Source organism: Nelumbo nucifera, chromosome 3 (genome assembly GCF_055504915.1).
Source record: "Nelumbo nucifera cultivar China Antique chromosome 3, China Antique-T2T, whole genome shotgun sequence".
In the NCBI taxonomy this organism is placed as follows: domain Eukaryota; kingdom Viridiplantae; phylum Streptophyta; class Magnoliopsida; order Proteales; family Nelumbonaceae; genus Nelumbo; species Nelumbo nucifera.
Genome location: NC_142651.1, coordinates 39,448,333 through 39,463,596, shown reverse-complemented (window position 1 = coordinate 39,463,596; position 15,264 = coordinate 39,448,333).

The following is a 15,264-nucleotide window of genomic DNA, read 5'->3' as shown; positions in this document are numbered from 1 at the left end:
GGAGTTCTGGGAGAAAGAATCTTAAAACAAAAATAAATTGTAACAATAAGTGAAGAGAGGATAGTAAGAGACAAAATTTGCTGTTGGAAAGGTCATGTCTGCTTTGTTGTATTTTTTGAAAAATTTTGAGCGATGACATGTGTAGTGTAATTGCTAATTAGAACGTTGGGAAGCATCAGTTTTTATCTAGCTAGCTAGTTAATAGTGACTGATCCCATCCACTATAATAATACAATAAAAAGAAATAGACATGACGAAGCTTAAAGATAACAACAGTTAGCGGGAAACAACGACACTTCAAATGGGGTCCAATTCATTTTCTTTAGGGTACAGTTGCTACATTTTCAGTGTTTCTGTCCCTCTACTTCTCTACTGTTCCCTTTGCCTTTTGCTGATTTAAAGTCTTTGCCACAAGAATTTTTGTCACAACTAGTGTTACTTCATCTCTACTTCTTGGATTTGGGACTCTAAGTCGAGAATTTGGAGCAGAGGTTTGGTGCAGTCATTATTGGATTGGCCAAGTCTCGGTCTTTAACCAAAGGCTATTACCCAATGTTGGTTTAAGTTATGGGTGCGAGTGCAATTCAAACATTTTCTACTGCTGGGTTCGGTGCCATTCAAAATTTTGCAGTTGCGTCCTGATTCCCTGTTATCTAGGGTTTAATATTGTACAGTGTATCGATTTTCAAGGTGGACAATACATGAATATTTGAAGCTGGGAGTATGAAGATGTTCAAAAGCTTCACCTTCCTAATAACATATTTCATGGTTTGAAATACTTTAGTATATTATATGAGCTTTTATCGGAAAAAACACCATCACATCACATCAGTGTCAAATAGGGATTCATAATCACTAATTGGTTTTACCATTTATCAAATAAATACCACAAAGTTGAAACATTTTTTGATTTATGTGCACAGGGCATCTGAGTATGTATCAAATTCACGTTCTTGAATTAAAATGGTGATGTGACACACTCTTTTTGAGGTGGAAAGCAAAATGTCACTTGAAATGGAAAAAGCAAAAAATGTTTAAAATAACTTTTTGCAGATAAACATTTATCTAAAAAAACCACCTCTCAAGGAAACTCCCATACAACCAAACATAAGCTTAGTTCTTTCGAAGTTCAGAATGGAGCAACGTATCGTCCATATTGATGCATGGTTTGATCTTTACCCTCAGACTCTAACATGTGTTCTCAGGCTTGCAAGTTCTTTGATTTTATGTGGTGGCAAAAACATGTAGCCCTGCGCTCAAGCAATCAAATCGAAGCCTTTGGTTTGTTTTCATGGGCCCACCTTGAATAAGATAAAGGGTTATATCAGATAAGGGCAATTTTTTGCCTAATTAAAATAGGGTAATTCTTTTAGAAAAATATCGAAGAATGGCAGTAATACAGTTCATCGTCTTCCTCTACTGCTCTCTCGAGAGAAATTTTACCGGAATAATCACAGGAATCCTGCGAAATGAGCCATCCTCAACTCAACCTTTTTCCATTACACCCACAAAATCTCTTACAAGAGAAAGACGTTCTTAATCAACACAACGTGAAATATTTCTTCCACGACGACGACAGAGGCGGAGCAACCTTGAACGGTCTCCTTGGCGGGTGTGCCGGGGATGGGAGTAGCGTAGTGTTGTCTTTTGATGAGGACTCCTTGTCCCCATCCTCCCTAACCTATGCCTATAGCCGTGGGACACATAATAGTGATGAGGGAGCGAGTTCGCTTGCTCGCACGGCGTTAGGCATCATCAGGGTAGGAATGCTAGTGAGAAGAGGTGGGTATTCTATTCAGAGTGGTGGAGATTAAGGACGAAGAAATTAGTAGCTGTGCCGCCGCTGCTGACCTATGACCATGGGCGTATCACCATCAGAATCAGCCGCTGCAAGGCCGCCTGTCGTTGAAGCTTGATTATCAGCAGATCTTGAACGCTTGGTCTAACAAAGGTCCACTTTACATCGACGGAGAGTGTCCACAGACTGTTCCCAACGTCACCGGCAACGCGAGATTTTCTATTACCTCCTATTTCTCAAATTTACATTTTTTTTCCATTGTGCTCGTCCAAAATTTTCCGAATCTCAGCACCGTCGGATTCATCGTCTTCTTTAACTAGGCATGAATAAATCCGACGTGTTGGATTCTCCACTGCAAATCTGTAGTTAGTAAAGTAGTAAAAGCTCCTTATAAGCAGGACTTAGGAGTTAGGAGGAAATGCTATTAATTAGGTGTGTGGTAGTCTAATACCGACGATGTCCGAAGAAATTGCACTTTTATCGTAGATACAACAATCATGTAATCGGAATATGGATCGGCCGCTGTTCCGTAACTTCCATCAGCGACAGACATGAAAATTTTCTTTTTTGGTTACAACCAGAACTCTGCAACTAAAAGGGCATCCATCCATCGGGTCTTGCTCTCCTCTTGTAGAGGCGAATAGAGTCATTCCATCCATCACTTATTCACTCATAGTCATAGTCATGGTCTCATGGATAATGTAATGGGTTTCTAGCAGATAAGGGCCTTATTCAGGGCAAAAAAATATGATCTCATCGTCTTCCTCTTTTTTGATATATATTTTTTAAAAGTTATTTTATTTTAATTATTTTATAAAAATATTATTTTTTATTGATATTCATGACAAAAAGTTGCCTCTGAATCATCCCCACAACGTCCCACACTACATTCCCGCCGGTATTCGAAACATCTCCTGATGATAATAACTGGGATGATGTCATCATATATGGTGAAGATGTGCTGTAGGACTTTATAAGGGGCAGTCTTGTGAGGGACTGATTTAAACTCGCGATATTGGTAATGGGACCAGATCTAGTAGGCACCTGGCAGATAACCTACCTTCATTGCAATATTACGTCTGTAATGGGATCCGATCCGGATTGGATTCCGTTAGATCCAAGTATTCCGATACTTTGGACTTTGGATCAGATTTTGATTTAATCTGACCATGCATATTAGTTTCCCCAGAGTATAAATAGAGTTAATTATATAAAAAAGAAATTATGGACAAAATATCATGAAAGTCCACCATGAAGAAGGGGCCATGTCAGTCACGAGAAAACAATTCAGCCACCCCTACAGGAGTGGGGTAGCCCATCCCCATCCCGTTAACCACCCCAATTAATGATGAGTTTTCTTTTTTCAAAGACTGTTTTCACTTTCCTTAATCATCTTCGACATGTAAAGCTCAGACAATCGGAATTTGATACCTACCTTTATATTTTACTTTCACATATAAATATAAGTGAGAATACACATATTTTGGGATATTGGATGCTCCAGCAAAACATATTTGAAGCAAAACATACTTTGGCCTTTTCATGGTGGATGTTCAAGACCGGATCTGCTCCTTCCACAGGGTGTCTCACACTGACCTCACACACGCACATTCTCTTACGTATTGAAAACATCTTTCGTATTTATAAGTTATTATTCATAGAAGATGTTCTCAATGCACGTGGATGTGTGTGTGAGGTGCCCATATGTGGTGAGTAGATTCTATTCCGTTCAAGTCACCTTATTTAATGGGGATTATAGCAGATAAAGGTAATTTTTTAGGCCATAATACCAATAAAAGTAATATTTTTAATGGAAAAGTACAAACAGGCCTAATGCAGATTTCCGCAAAGCTATAAACATTTAGAAGATCCAAAAACCACACTCTATGCACTTATACCCACCCATGAATTGGCATCAATTCTGAGTTGGCACCTACCCCAAATGTACTTTGAGTTTATGAATTTTGACCCTGGGGTTATTTGTCACTCTTCCTATTTTTAATAAAATTTAAAAATTAGGTTAACTTTTTAAAAATAATATCAAATAAAGGTAAAATTATTATTCATCTTCTCCCTTTTGCAAATCATTCATCAGTGTTTTCGTCCGCCGCCGCCTCTGACAACCTCCGGCAATGCCTCTACCTCTGCCCAACACCGCCCACCATCTGATGGTTCAAATATGTGTATCTCAAAATCAGGGTCAACGATTGCACATTGCACTAACGTTCTAAATATGTAACATAGTACGATATCCTTCCTTCTTAAACCCTTCAAACAAAAACCTTCGACTGCATCACTTTTGGAAGCTCTCGCAGGTGCGAACTATTTCTTAGTTCTCACAAGGTGTTTCAATGTTCTTCCAGAAGGCTTCGGGCAAGGGATGGCCAACCATAGCATTCAGATCACAAGCTGAATGAAAGTTTTTTAGAATCACCTTGTTCTTTAGCAGAATTTCAAATAGCAAATGGCTCTCAGACGACCAACGTCGATTCAACATCTCTATCGATCTCTTGAAATTCAAAAATTTTCGTCTCTGTAAGCACAATTTTTCTTTTGCTTTTCCTGCCAAGTGACTACTATTCTTTTTTTCTTTTGTAAAACTTTTTTCAACGTGGAGTAGTTCTTTGGAGTTGAAATTGATTGGATTTCTAGGTTTGAAAGTTCAAGAAGTTACTTGAATTTCAGTTACTATCCAGCGTTGCTGCATTGGGTAAAGGCAAAGGCGGAGAGGTGGGCGGAGGTGGTGGTGGTGGATGCATGCACGGTAGACCAGCACCGCATTGCTGCCTCTTCGGAGGCGGAGGTGGAGGTGGAGGTGGAGGTGGTGGTGGTGGTGTTGGACAGAAGGGGAGGGTGGTGCTGCTGATGAATGATATGTAAGAGGAAGAATATAATCAATAATTTTATTCTTATTTGATATTATTTAAAAAAAAAAACTAACCTATTTTTTAAATTTTATTAAAAACATTATTTTTATTTAGGACCCAAAATTTACTCTTATCTACTATAAACATTAAAAATTTCCATCAAAACAAAAAGTAGGGCTGAATCATGCACCGTAAAAAAGTACAAGTACAAGCTTCGAAGACGCAGAAAAAATTTTTCTATTTTCGGTGGGTTATAATTGAGAACGGGAAGAATTGGAGTTTTGTGGTCTGGTACGCGCTCTCTGAATCATAAGCGCTGAGACATGACATAGCTAGCCAGCATGTTGAGGACGCTTTCTAACCCGTAGCGCCGTAGCGATGAGATTGGTGACAGTGGGACAGTGGGACAGTGGGAGAGGAGGGAGGATTCACGAGTCATGACCAAACAAATAACTTCCAATTAATAGTTTAATGGTCCTTGTTAGCTGCGGCCTGCTTGTGACTGATCGATTTCACCGAGTATTAATACAACAAACAGTCTGTCATGAGTTGCACGGCCATTAATATTAATTAAATGCAACAACTTAATTTTTTTTCATCCCGAAAACCCCTAACTCCTATCCTTGGTGCAGGTGGGTATTATTCATTTTTCTGAAAATATCCTACAATATTCATCCATATAACTCATTTTAGGAGGCCCAACCAATTGGCACCTTGCATTAAATGCAAAGAATTGAGTAATGGTAGGTAATACTAATATTAGTATAACTAAGATGAGTATTGTAGTAGTAGGAGTAGTAATAGCCTTTTCATTTCTGAAATTCCGACATATACGAAATATCAATTCGGTGCAGAGCCCATCCAGCTGTGTGGGAAAAAAGAAGGCCGCAGTACTGGGGCTACTGTGTCATCCATGTGACTATGACTTTATCTAGGAGCGTCTGCTGGACCAAAAGTCGCATAAAAGTGAAATATCAACGTTAAAGCCTAGGCCCATCTGACCATTTTCTTTTCGGAGCTGTTGGTGATGAGGTTAGGTCTAATTTAATCTAATGAATATTTTAGATTGGTTCAATTCAATGTTTGGACCGTTCAATCTGTTCATTTTCTTTTTTTTAGTTTAGATTTGTTCTTACCTAAACCTGGTCCATTGGCACCTATATCTTTATCTTCTATCAATGGATCAGATATTAGCTCAATCAATCCAATCCAATAAATACTTTGGAATTTGGACCATTAAACCTAATCCAATAAATACTGTGAGCCATCTGCCCATCTCGCCATCTCCCAACATATAAGGCTTTGCTTTTTTATACGATTTTGACAACTGAGTAGTATTTAAGTGAACCAAAAATCGCTAGACATGTTAGTTTGCTCCTTTTCTACAAAGTCAGGTCTTTTTAAAGTCTTAACCTTATTTTAATTTCTTTGTACCAGTTTTCACCAAAATCACTGAATTTTTTCTAAGGTAAAGATACCATACTAGAGGACATGGACATGTACTAAGTACAAACTTACAAGGAAAGCGATTTTATAGCATGCAGCAGTTCCTGGTTTTCTGCGAGCGAAAAACCCGAAAATCCATTACGTGAAGTTTGGTGAAAAAATCAGAAAGCCAAAAATATGTTTACATGAATTTTAAAATATACTTTTTCCCAAACTGATCAATCAATGAAGAATCCCTCCCAAACAGGCCAGTAAGATTAGGATAGCTAGTAAGGTAACTCAATACTTAACTACCCTTCCACTGCCTTGTCAATGGGATACGTAGCCTTGTTAAGTTCTTATCCACCCTGAGGAGCAACTTCCAGGAAAGAGAGTGCAATTTTTTTCCTTCGGCTGTGTCAATTTGCGGTGTAAACTTTGGGCTGCTGTAAGCGTGCACTCTGGTCCGGTTTTGCTCCATTTAAGGTCTTAATATGCATCGTAAAGCAATGTAAAATTCTATTTAAGAAAGTTTTTATATCAATGATTGGTGTAATATTTATACTGGTTTTTTCATGTAAAATTTTCCTCCAAGGTTTTTAAAATCAAACCGATGAGGGTCCGGTTCTCAGGTCAAATGGTCTGATCGTTCGAACTGAATGAATGGTCAATTCTGACAAAAAATAAAAAACGGTCAAAACCGTTGAACGATTTGAAGGTTCAGACAGTTTAACTGCTCGAATCAGTGGTTTGTTGACCAAATCAATGTTTTTTGACAAAATTCTGATTTTGGGGAAAAACATTCCCAGTTTTCCAGTCCGGTTTTGAAAACAATGCTTTCCTCTCTTCTCAGTCGAGATAAATAGTAAAAACTTGCTTTCATCTCTCTTTGCTTCTCACCGGAGAATCAAAGACGATACAACGGTCACTACATCTGCCTTCCCTGTTGTCGACGACCAAGGTATAATCAATAATCCGACCTAAAAAACATGTCGAAACTTTGTCTGAACAGTGTTCGAATCTTGTTCTACCGCCGATTCTCTTTCTTCTGCCTTAGCGAACATCTCCAGCACCACGGATATTCTCCGGCTAACATCATTGGCAGTTGCTCTACGGCTCACACTGCCACCATCTATGCCTCTCTAGCCAAGCTCAAATTCATCGAGGATGAATGGCCAACGACATAGCACCTGGAGGTTAGCTCACTACCACATCCAATGTTGAGAACTTCCTCGATTTCCTTGAAGGGATTATTGGAGATAGAAATCAGGAAGAGAGATATTAAGAGAATGGTTCAATAAATAGATTGATCGAATCTTGGTCTATATATAGATAACAATATAACTAAGTTTGAGTATAACACTCAAGTTAGGAGATTAGTCTGAGTTACAATAGAACTCTATCTAGGGAGAGATGTAGAACTTGTAGAGTCTATCAAGATAAGAGAGTGGTTAGAGTTTAAGTAGAATGAAGTTATCATGCGATTATCCTTTAGCACTTGGAATAGAGCTCATAGATCGCTGTCGAAACCAATCCTTTCAATTCGGCATCAAAATCTTCACCGAAACTGTGAATAAGGTTGATTTCTCTACTAATCCTTTCAAGATTTTCATTGACTCTAAGGTTGCATTGGCTGATTATGTTATTGTTGTTATTGTTGCCACTGGGTTATGTCATTAAGGCTGTGTTTGGAATTAGTGTAAAACGTCATCAATGTAAAATACACTGATGACATTTTACATTGAACCAAAAAGTGACTATTGCTTTTTTGAAAATATTGATGGATGAAAGAGTGTAAAGTTTTACATTGATTATTGCTTTTTTGAAAATAGTGATGTAGTTTTTACATTGATTATTGAAGTAAAACTTTAGAGTTGATGAGGTTTTACATTGATTATGGACATAAAACTACACTCCATCCAAACACATGCAAAACTGAATTTGAGTGTAATTTTACATGAATAATAATTACACCCTCTTTTCAAACACATACAAAACCGAACCGATGTAAAATTATATCGATTCTTAATTTACATCACATCCAAATGCAGCCTAAGCGATTGAAAATTTTCAGATCCGATGATGACAAGCAACAATCACTACATCTGTTTTCTGTTTACTTTTGTAGTATATCAATCAAACACATGTAAAAATTGCATCGTCTATTTACCTTTTCTAACCAAATGGCATGGGTGTAAATGAGTATAATGATCGGTCCCCATTTTACATTTTCCTAAACTTGATTTGACATCACATACTTCCACGGTGTAAAAATAAATTTACATCGCAAAAAAATGCAACTGATTTTTCTCAATTTGGAAAGAGTATAAATGCAAATATATACAGTACAAATACATACAAAATAATACAAAATATAAGGCTTTACACTCTACATATTTGCATTTGTACTCCTTCCAAACTCAGCTTTAATGAATAGTCCTTTTATCATTTACTCCGCTGACTTTGTTTGGAAGAGTGTAAATGCAAATATGTATTGTGCAAATATAGGTTAGGAAATACCGTTTACAAGGTTTTGCATTGTTTATATTTGCATTTACACTCTTCCCAAAATGATCATAATGCACTTTTTAATGAAAATATGTACAGTATATGATATTTTTAAATCTTATGTGTGTGCATTGCATTGTACATATTTGCATTTGCACTCTTTTCAAACGGAACCCTAGTTCTTAAGATTGCGTTGCAAATAAGTGTGAATACAAATATGTAGAGTGTAAAACGGTTCATATAAATTGCAAAGTTGGGTTAGTTTTGCATTGGTAAATTTATCTTCTTATCAAAAAGTCTTTTAGCTGTAATGGATGCAAACACAAATTCCAATAAAGTATATGCCTTTTTTTTAAAAAAAACCTATTTGAATGCAAATTTACTTATTTTTTATTAATGTACTTTTACATCTTATTATTAATATAAACATTTATTGAAAATTGTGCTTTCTATCATTTGTCAATGCATAAATGTAATATTATCAAACACAAGCAAAAATGAACCAAGTGCAAATTTATCCCAAACTAGGATTTATACTCCATTTGCATTTCCAAACACAGTCTAAGAATTTTACTTTTACTCGTTCAGTGTTGGGCTTATCTCAGCCGATATACATTCTTAGGCTCAATTAATTTGTAGAAGTCATGTGACTGGTTATTAATTTTGCGATGCCTCTCCGCTGGTTCTACTCGGAGTTGATAAACTATACCACAGCCTGAGACTCTTTTCCATAAATAAATGAGTTGATTCCCTTGACCTTTGCAATCTCCATTCTCCGATGTTGGAATGCATGCATGACGAAACACCCCCCATCCCGGTGCATCTAGATTAGCTATGGATTGGATATAACTTATAAGGCCCTAACGCTTATAGGAGGAGGATGGCGGTGAATTAGAATTTATCTAAATGTACGCGGTAAGGGTTACTCGATTCATATTAACCCATTATTGAAATGGGTGGGTTGGATGGATCAAGCGGATTAGGGTCAAAATTGCTAGCCGTACTTTCTGAAGGAGGAGCTTTGGTAATATTGGTATCAGTAAGTGTAATGTGGAACTCGAATTTTTTGAATTGTATTAAGTGGAAGATATAGTGTTAGCTGATTCTGATTCCATGGGCCGAGAAAAATTAAGGTTGTGGTGCATGCAGCTAGAGAGAGAGAGAGATTTAAGTAGGCAATGGGGAAAGTATTCGGCTTTCAGTTCCCCAATGTAATTTCTAGCAAGTTTTACTGGTAAGATCCTTCCATTCTTCCTGTTCCAAACAAACCCGATACGAAAGATTTCAACTATTAGGCTCGGGTTAGGGTTTAGATCAATTGAAAATTTAACACATTCCCAATCCAACCTAACCCATGTAGTATCTCTATCCTAGAGATCCAGCGATAAAAATTAAAAAGCAGTTCAACTGATGCATTAAATTTAGGCTTCGTTCTTTTATTAGTGTCTCCTAGATACACCTTTGAATGCGGGGAAGGTTTTATATTTTCATTGTAGATATGATTTAGATTCTTAAAATCCAATTTACTACTAGTTTTAGAACAGGTATAAATTGAGAGGTTTAAAGAAACAGATAGAGTCTAAAATTTACAAAACCCTCTCATGTATTTAAAAGCAAGCAAGCTAATGACTTCTCTCGGGAGCTTTTGGCTTTACAATATTCCTGAATCAAGATATTTCAAACTTTTCAGTAATGAAGTCACTATTTCCTAAATAAAGAATAAGAAGTTCAAGAGTGAGTGGGTCGTGGAGTTCATGTACACCATCATTTTCTTAGCTTGAAATTATGCCCACCGAGTGATCGATTTAATAAGAAAACATTCGGCTAGAGCCTATGTAATATGATAAAAGGAATTGGTACTTTCCTGTTTTTTTTTTTTTTCTTTTCCTTCTGTCTATGGGTCATATAGAAAGCCTATATATCTCGTAGGTGTCATATCTCATAGATTTCTTTTATATCTCATAATTTGGAAGAGTAGCTGATATCTATCCATTCATTAAGAAGATAATGGGCCACATCTAGGCCTGCTAATGCTAAATGGATCAGATTTGGTTCAATCCAATCCAAATTCCAAAACCGATGGTCATCCGATCCAAGATGTTGAAATCCAATTCAATTCAAGGTAGACTTTAAGTTTTTATAACTAACCTATTAGGTTCAGATTTTTTTCAAATGCACACACACCCATGAAACTTGGATCTCTTGTCCACACATACCTATAGGATATTATAGTTGTACATTGAGAACATCTCGCTATGAATGGACCTATAAGAACAAAGGAGAGAGATCTTTGAATAATGACCGATACACTATTTTGTTCTTTCTTACTATTTAAATAGGATACAAAGATAATATTTACAAGATTTAATTCCTATCTAATCTAGGATAGGATTAGATTAAATCCTATCTAAGATAAGACTTATTTCTCTAGGATAAGAGTTATTAGAGAGTTTAGGATTCATAGAGAGCTTAGGATGATTGCGGTTGAAGTCCATCGCATGATCCATACATGGGATTTATTATCGTTATCGCTGACAAGACCATTGTACAACTATAGTGTCCTGTGGATTAGACCATTTTGGGTAGAAGATCCGAGCTTCCACCTAATGCCCTCTCTCTCTCCATTACGTATTCTATACTCCTAATTTTTCTTCTAAGCTCTCTTGATTCTCTCCATCGAGTATCTCTTTTCCTCATCAGGATCAGGATATACCGATCCAATAACTAAGTAATATCTGAAGTTCTGAACCAATCCAATTCAATTAGCTTATTAGACAATTGAATCAAATGAGAAATTATTTGGCCTAAGATTGGAAGTTAGTGGTTTCTTCTTTGTATATTGTAATTATTTTTATATAATGGAAAGATTAAACCAAACGAACCCTGGCCTACCCCATATGTCCATAGGACAATCCGAGAAAATCATATTGCTTTGTTGACCGAGATTCGCAAGCTAGTTTGCTGCTTGAATTCCTTCTTTCCAAATGTGGGAATACTGCAAGTTGTCTATCTTTCAATTCCTGGCATTCCTTGATAAGCTGCTCGCACCTTTATGGCGGTTGATCCTTTAGGCTGTGTTTGGTTGCAGTGTAAATTTATTTGTATTATTACAAATATAAGAGAATGCAAATATAAAAAAAAAAATGTAAATTCTTGTTTAATTTTGTTTTGGGTTTTACCTTATTCTACGTCATGTCTTAATTCACTTTATTTGTATTGCAATTAAATAAAATAAGTTAAAATTCGAAACAAAAATAGGTCAGAATTTACACTCAAATCATTTGCACTGCCATGATTTTGCATCAGTACAAATTTATTTGCGTTGCAATCAAACACAGCCTTAGGAATAAACAAATCGATGACCAATTTGGAATCTCCCTTAATCCAGATGATGTTGTATCTGCTTCAAACCACTAGTCGAATTCCTTCCCTGGATAAAGATTGGAACAAGTTCACAATTGGAAATATTTTTCCCAGAAGAGATTAATTTTAAATCATTTAAAAGGCATCCTAAAATACTTAGAAACTAGGGAATCAAGGTTTCTTAGGAAGTTAGAAATTCAACTACAACAGGGAATATGTACAGTTCCATTCTAAAACAAGTTTTTTTTTTTTTTTAAACAAAAGTAGAATTCAGTTGTTGAAAGAATCTTAGCTATCGGGACTGATCAGAATCAGTGGGTTCAAGAACCAGATGATCAACTAAAAAAAATCTTCATTACTTCCAAAGTCTTTATACAAACCAGGACCCACTATAGATAGTTCACAATTGAACCCTTGCATTCATCCCTTTAGTGAATGGTACACTGATTGTTGTCGAGAAGTCAATTCTGAGGAGATAAAAGATGTTTTTTTGGCATCTTCCTCGAAACAAATCTTTTGGTCCAGATGGTCTCATTGCGTAATTTATTTTAGGGAGAATGATGGATAACCCCAGGATCAGAATTTATAAGTTTAAAGTACATTTGGAGTAGATGCTAGCTTGAAATTGATGCTAATGTATGGACGGATATAGGTGCATTGAATCTAGTTTTTAGACTTTCTGAATGTTTTTGAAATCTGCATTAAGCCTGTCCGTATTTTTCCCTTTTTTTTTATTACTAATTGGGAAATTATTGGCCCTATAGTCAATGAATATTTAAACAGGGAGATATGCTTCCTGAATTAAATAAAACACTTATTGTCCTTATCCTTGAGAAAATAAATCCAGAAAAGATCACCCAATTCGGTTCCATCAGCCTATCTAACACAATTTGTAACATTCGTCCCAGAAATTATCTCTCCATCTCAGATGGCCTTTGTCCCAACACAATATCATGCGCTTATGCATGAAATGGTGCATTACTTCAAACACAAAAAGGGAAAATCGGGCTTTCTAGAAATTAAAATTGATCTAAAAGAAGCTTATGATAAATTGAGATATGCCTTTATTGATACTATTTTAACAGCTCTGGATCTCTCAAGACCTTTTTTTCCAATTTGTACACCAACAAAAGGAATTCGTTAGAGAGACCCTCTCCCCGTACTTTTCTGTAATTTGCTTGGAGACCCAATCAAGTTTAATAAATACAAGTATACAATCTAAGGAACTAAAAGCTTGCAAATTAACCCGACAAACCCCTCCTCTATCTCATTTAATTTTTACAGAAAGTATCTCAGTTGGGGAAACTTATGGAAACTGTTGATAAATTCTGCAAGCAAGCAAGGGAAACGATTAATTTACAAAAATCTCGGATGATAACCTCTGCAAACATTCCCAGACGAATAAAGAGAGTCTTGTCTTCGAATTCTGGCATCCCTATTACATTTAATTTTGACAAATATTTAGAATGCCAATTCTAATGGATCGAGTGAACAAGAGCTCCTTCTCGTTTCTTCTAGATAAAATTCAAACCAAAAACTTGCCTCATGGAAGCAAGATATGCTTTCATTAGTGGGATGCCATACCTCAATCATCAGTATAGTTGAAAATATACCCAACCATTCCTTTCAGAGCTTTAAAGTGCCAAAATATATTACTAACAAGATTGATTTTATGAAAAAAGAATTGTTGTGGGGATTACTTGGCAAGGTCTCTAAACACTATGTTGGTTGGAGTCATGTAATCAAACCAAGGAGGTATGAAGGATTGGGCCTTAAAGATTCTGCCCTAAACAGCCAAGCTTTTCTTATAAAAATAGCGTGGAAATATTTAAATAATCAGAATACTCTTTGGGCCAGGATATTAAGTTCAAAGTATGGACATGGTAGGGAAACTTTAAATACCACAACCCTATCTTATGATTCTTGGGAAGGAATGGCAAGGAGGCGGGGATCATATTTCCCGTTCCAGATTCCCCACCCCCCATTCTGAAATTAATTTTCATCCCTATTCCTGATACTCGTTGGGGATAAAATTTATCTTCCATCCTCGATTCCTGACGGGGATAGGTTTCTTGTGGGGACATAAATCCCTAAATTTTTTTACTTAAAATAAATAAAAATTTTAAATTATACATACATACGTACATACATACATACATACATACATACATACATACATACATACATACATACATACATACATACATACATACATACATACATACATACATACATACATACATACATACATACATATATATATATATATATATATAATCAAGGTCGAGGCGGAGTGGAGACCTCAATCCCCATTTCCGAACCCATCGGATCGGAGAAATTGGGCTCCTATCAGGGATGGGAAAATTGCCATCCCTATTCTTGGGATGTTGAAGTATCGTTAAGGGTATTCAATTCAATTGCTTAAAAAAGGACTAAGAAAAAGGATTGGAAATGGTAATACAACATATTTTTGGAATGACCCTTGGATCTCTTATACCCCTCTCCATGTTTAAAGACACCAATGACCATATACTAGAAATAATCAAGTCTATGTTGCAGACTGTACCAACCAATTAGATTGGAATCCTGATGAAGTTTACTCTCTCCTCCCCCAAAAAATCCTAGATCAGATTTATGCTATTCCAATATGTGTAATCTCTCATGTTGACAAGGTTCAAAGTAATGGAAACACCAAATGTATCATAAATGCAATTTTAAGAGATGTATCGGGATGTGCCTTGGATTTGCATGTGTATCGGAGAAAAATTAAGATATGCATAGATTTGCTTGGAAACACTATAAATACTTAAATAAATCCTAAAAATACATCAATAACACTAAATATAAGGCCTCAATGAGGTGTGCATACATTAAATTAATATATTTTAATGGTTTTATGAAGAAATACATCGTAGTCAATTATAATTTCATTAAAAAAACCCTATGTTTAACTATAGTTTATAAATTATAATTCTTAAGTTTTTAAGGGATGGAAAAACCCAACTATCCTATCCAACCATAAAACGTGCATTTGCATAATTTTTAAGTGAAAATATAATTAATAATTATTATTTAGTTTTTACTTTCAAAAATTATAAAAATTAGAAATAAATAAGCATTATATAATTGAAAAAAAATTATTGAATAAGAAATTTCAATTGTTCTATGGATATGATAGATCGTCCATAAATCTATAATATAATCAATCATTGTGATTAGATCATAAAATATAATTAATTATTAATTATTTTTAATTCTAAAAATATAAAAAAATAATAAAAAAAAGAATTATTGAATAAAAAA